A 5,465-nucleotide genomic window follows, 5' to 3' on the forward strand; every position below is an offset into this window, starting at 1 on the left:
GAGGCAGGATTGTTGGGAGAAGGTCCCAGAGGGATGAGAGAGGCAGGATTGTTGGGAGAAGGTCCTAGAGGGATGTGGGAGCTGGGATTGCAGTGGCAGCTGCAGCATCTCCAGTGACCTGCCAGGAGCCACCGGCTCCGAGCGCTTCCTGTGATTTGGCCCCCGGTGAATAAATAACCACACACAGAAGCGAAGGCAGTGAAGGATCTCGGGCAGAGTAAATATAGTTCATAACTCCTTTTTTTTCCTGCCTTCAGTCTGATCCCAAACCCTGTCTGTTTGTACTCTTGCCTTTGTTTTGGGGTTTTTTTTCTGCTGTGTTTTTTTAACCAGCATTTGATGGCAACTTCCCAACGACACGTTCAGGCTGCTGAAAGTGCCTCATTTTGCTGTGGCCGGGGCAGCAGCTTTCATTGATGGTTCGAATCACCAGGCAGGCTCTGGGTTGGAAAAAGACAACAATACTACAGCACTCAGAGGTTTTTCAGAACAAAACTTGCCAAAAAGGGATAAAAAGAATGGTTTGGGCTTGACTTTTTTTTATTATTATTATTTTTTTTTTTTATTTCACATCTGTAAACTAAAACCACTCTGGGTCAGAGTCACATCTGGGCTGGTGGGAGCACAGCTCTGTGGGCAGTGCTGGCAAACCTCTGCTGGGTATTGCTTTTGCTCTCTGGTTTCCAGCTCACCAAGCCAAGCACCCAACCCAGTGCCTGGTTAACCAACACTCAGCTGGTGTTCGAGGATGTTTTCCTGGCAAATGAACCTAATTGCCACATTGGTGCAGCACATGCTGAGCTCTTCCCAGCACTCCTGGCTGCAAACTGTGGTGCCTGGCTTTGGCTGATTCATTTTCCCCTTCCCACAGCTCCTTTGGGGATGTTTCTTGGTTTTCCTCCTCAGCAAAGCTAAAAACGGAAAGGCAAAATATTTCCGAGGTGGTGGCCAGGCAATGGGACCCTTCCTGATGCCCCTGTTGGAGGTTTCTCCTGGGAATGCTGCAGGATTTTGGAGGTAATGGGGTGAACACAGTTCTGGCACGAGGGCTTGGTGTCCTCTGGCTCATGTTTCAGCACAAATGGGGAGTCCCAAGCGTGGCTGTGCCCACGTGGATGGCGCTGGGGCACTGGAAACACTGAGCTGGGGGCAGCTGTCCCAGCTGCCCTTCACAGGCAGGCGAGAGATTTCTCATCCATCGGCAAATCGGGGCCTCCAGGGGGGAATGAAAGCAGCGGGAGCACTGTCACCTGTGGGAATGCTCATCCCAGCAGCTGCAGCAGCCCCTCTTCCCTCTCCTGCGCATCCCCTGTGCCCATGGGACCCCAGCAGGGTGGGAATGTGCCTTTCCTGGGGCTGCCAGCACAGACAGGTGGGGAGCAGCCCCGTTCTGCTCTGAGCAGACGATCCCAGGAGGAACTGAAACCTGCTGGCAGGGAAATGCTCCTGTCACGGCAGCACAGCCGCCACCAGCCTGCCCGTCCCTCGTCCTTCCCACAGCTGGTTCCTAGAAAACCGGCTCCCAGACGGTCCCAGAAATTGGATTTTGCCCAGTGCAGCTTTGCAAACAAACCCAGGAATGATAATAGGGAAGCAGCCAGTCCCTCTTTGGTGTCATTTTGCTTTATTTTTCTTGCACGTTGCAGCTTCCCATCGTGGTCTGGCGGTGGCTGGAGGCTGCATCGCCCACAGCTCCTCCACATCAGAGCAGAGGAGCACCAAGAATTGTGTCAGGTGCCGGTGAGGCTGAGCCTCTTCTCCTGCCCTTCTGAGATGCCACTTTTCCCCTGGCATGGGGCTGGGACAGATGTGCCAGCCCAGAAGTTCAGCAGCCGCTCCCTTCGAGCCTGCTGGTCCCACCAGAGTCTTGCTGCACCACCTCGCAGGGGAGGAAATACCTAAAGACAGGCACCATGGCAGGGAAAAGGAAAAGTGACTCTAACACATCACACAGATAACTCAAGAAATCTCCTGAGACAAACCTGGAGGAGTGGGGGGGAGAGGAAGCCAGGGGCATCCCCATGGGAAAACACATACATGTTTGGGCAGCGAGAACAGAAGTGCTCATTACTCATGAAAAAAACCCCACAGAAGTTCTTTTCAGGCATCAGCTTCCAGTAACAAAGCCAGATTGATGGAAAAAAAGTGCTTTTATTTTTCATTCGCCAACGGAGAAGCTAAAAAAAAAAAAAAAAGGAACGCAAAGAATAACTGGGGGAATATAAAGAGTCAGCTGAGGGAGCTGGGTCCCAGGGGCGCTCAGACAATGCCTCCTGCCCCCGGGCTTTTAATTATTGTGCTCAGGAAATCAAACAAGTGTGCTATTATTTATTTGGAGGCGGCATCGTTTTCCGTGTGTTTTACAGGGGTTTGCCCACGGGCACGGAAGAACGATTCCTTAGTGCAAGAGGAGGGACCGGCCAAACTGCTTTTGGGGTGGCACCGGGCAGGGGGGAATGGGAGAGGAGCCGTGACCCCCCCGGCTCCCCAGCAGTGCCAGGTTTGGGGTGCTGAGGGGTGAGCAGACGGCTTGGTACCGGTGCAGCCCAAATCCCTGTGGTTAAGGGATTGGCCATGGATGGCCTGCCGGGGCTGGAGGATGCTCCGTGTCCCACCTCCACATCCCAGAGCCTCCCCTCTCCAGTCCCTCCTGCTCCCCATCCTCCCTTGCTCTGCTCTCCCCCTCCTCTCGCCCGCCGAGCCCCGAAAGGAGCCCTTGGTATGTTGTGTGAGTTGCAGCTCAAGTGAGTTTTATTCAGCTCCACTAACCTTGGCAGACAGACCCCAGGGAAAGGGACAAAAGGACAATTGTTTGCAGCAATTTTGCCCTCAATTGGTTTCCCCATCAGCTTGCAGAGCGGCACAGCCAGCCAGGCACTGCCTGACTAACAACATTAAATTCAACTCGCGCTGCTGCGAGAAGGAGGGGGGAGCGGAGGAAATCGAACTTTTGGGGGCCGCTTCTTGCTTTTCCACGCACAAAACCCCGAAGTGCGGCGAGCCAAAGCGGGGGAGCGGGGGATTTGCAGCAGCCCCGCTCCGCGGGACGGCAGCTGCTCCTGTCCCCGGTGTCCCCGGTGCCACCGCTGGCTCCAGCTGTGCCGCCCGCTCCCCCCGGCCGGGGCCGCCTGCCCGCACGCCGGCCAGGCCACGGGGCGCCGGGCTGCCCTCGCTCCAGCTGGAGCCGTCCCAGCCCCGGGGCAGCGAGCCGGGAGCTGCTCGTGCCTCCGCAGCCGCCGGTTCTGCATCCAGCACCGGATCCGCCGGGCTGGCTGCGACCCGGGGAGCCCAAATGCGGGGAGGGTTTGCGCTCCAAAGCGGCACCTGGCAGAGACCCTTCCCAGGCTCCGGAGAGTCTTTCCAAAGTCTTGGCTCTGGAGAGGCCGCTGGGGTAATTCAAGCCGCCTTCCTGCACGCCCCCGGCTCGCCGCCGGCCCCCCGGAGCCTCCTCAGGGCTTGAGTAACAGGCACGTTTGTGCCAAAGATGTTTAGTGTCAAGCGTAAGGATCCCAGTGGAAGGAGGGTTTGAGACCTCTTTCCCTGTTCCTCATCCCCCCAGTCCCAGCCTGAGCGTGTCCTGCGCTCTCCTGAGGATCCCCACGGGAGCAGGAACGCCCGCTGTGCCTCCACCACGAGGCTTTCCTGGGAGCAGCCCGGCCCTTGGGAGCAGGAAATCGTCTCCCATGGCTAAATCAGTGCTCCCCACCCTCAATTCTTCCCCCGGAGCTCTGACAGCGCACTCCGGAGCTGGCTCTGGAGGGACACGGGCTGGGGAGGGCAGGACCCGTGGGTTTGGGCATCTCCCCCTCCGCCCCGGGACTGCGGGTGCTGCAAAGCCCAGTCTGAGCTCCGGACTGTAACGAATGGGTTGGTTTTGGCCGGGCCCCAGCTGGAATCCTGCCTGCTCCACGAAACCGGCGCGGCTGCGGAAACGCGGAGCTCAGCCGGCTCGGGGACCTCCGGCACCCAACACCCCCTGCCCACGCATCTCCACGATGGGGAGGCCTGGCCGTGCTGGGGCGAGCCCTAGCCGGGATTATCCCAGCTGGGATCCTTCCTTCCCGGCTCCGGAGGGTTTGTAGTGCTCCCGACGGAGGCACGGGGACCCCACGCGCGGGTGACGAGTCGGCACAGTCCCCTCTCCGTGCGCCCCAGGACATCTCTGCACGTTTGAACTCCAGCAGAGCGAGTTTTGGGTGGCTGCATCGAGGCGAGGGGGATCTGCCCGAGCACATCCCAGCAGCGGGAGGGTGCGGGAAGCAGCCGCCCTTTGTGTCGGCACCGGGGGATGCGGCAGCAGGTGGATGTGGAAGCACCTGTGGAGCTGCGGTGGTGCATCCCAAGCTCCTTGGACCCACATGTCCCACACCCCACAGCGGGAACGTGGGTGTTTGCAAAGCTCACAGACGTGAAGGAAAACCCGGCTGCAGCAGCGAGGAGGAATCCTAATTCACATGGCCCTGGAGGCCAAATTCCTTCCCTGGCCCTGGCGAGTGGGAGTTGAGCTGTTGCCCAGCTCATCAGCAGTGCCCCTTGCACCCCAAAATCGATCTGCTGTGCCATGGGTGGGCTCGGAGGCTGGAGGGATCTGACATCCAACAGACCGAAAGGCCCCCGACATGCTCTCTGTTCTTTATCTCCAGGGTAATTAGGTAATTAACAAAGCAAATGAATTTCGGTTTCTGTCTTCAGGGCTGGATTTGGCATGGTGCTTGCCCTCGTTTTGGAGCTCTCTGAGGAGCACAGGGTGGACCTGGGTGTGTAAATGCTCCCAGCCATCCCTGCCATCCCTTCAACCCCTCCCTGCACTGCAGCAGACACCGTCTGTGGCTGGGGGTGACCCCAGGAGCTGTGGGACAGCTCAGCATCCAATAAAAGCCCGATTTTCCACGAGGGAGCCTTTTGCTCCAGCACACTGGCTGCAGGAGGGACAGGTCCTTGGGACAGGGCAGTATTTCCAGCAAGCCCAGGTGCCCTGAGCTGGGATTTAGGGGTTTCTCAGGTCATCAAGACTTCCAGCACAGTCTTTGAACAGTTTGTTCCCATGCCTTGGGAAGCAGGAGCTCCTCTGGCTCTGCTACAGAGGAGTCTGCAGAAGTGCATGCCTGAAATCTTTGTAAACTTGGCTGTGGATTCCTACAGAACAGACTTTTCACTTCCCTGCTCAGCTGCTCTTCCCTGGGTCTGTGTGGAGGGGGAGAGGTGGGAAGTGGAGCCCGGTGCCATCCCGAGCCCATCACGGGTGGGGATTTTGGGGAGAGACAGGATCTTCCTTGCCAAACCACTTTACATCAACAGTCAGCCCAGACTGCCTTTGCTGCAGGGACTGGCAGAGGGAGAGGCTGCGGAACAAAGGAGGAACTTCTCCACACATACCACACACAAATATTTGCCGTAGCAGCACGAACAAAATAGCAAATTAGCAGCAAACGAGCTGATCCTGTGCTCGGTCCAAGTTAGCCAGG

The sequence above is a fragment of the Parus major genome, chromosome 17 (assembly GCF_001522545.3).
Source record: "Parus major isolate Abel chromosome 17, Parus_major1.1, whole genome shotgun sequence".
Classification (NCBI taxonomy): Eukaryota; Metazoa; Chordata; class Aves; order Passeriformes; family Paridae; genus Parus; species Parus major.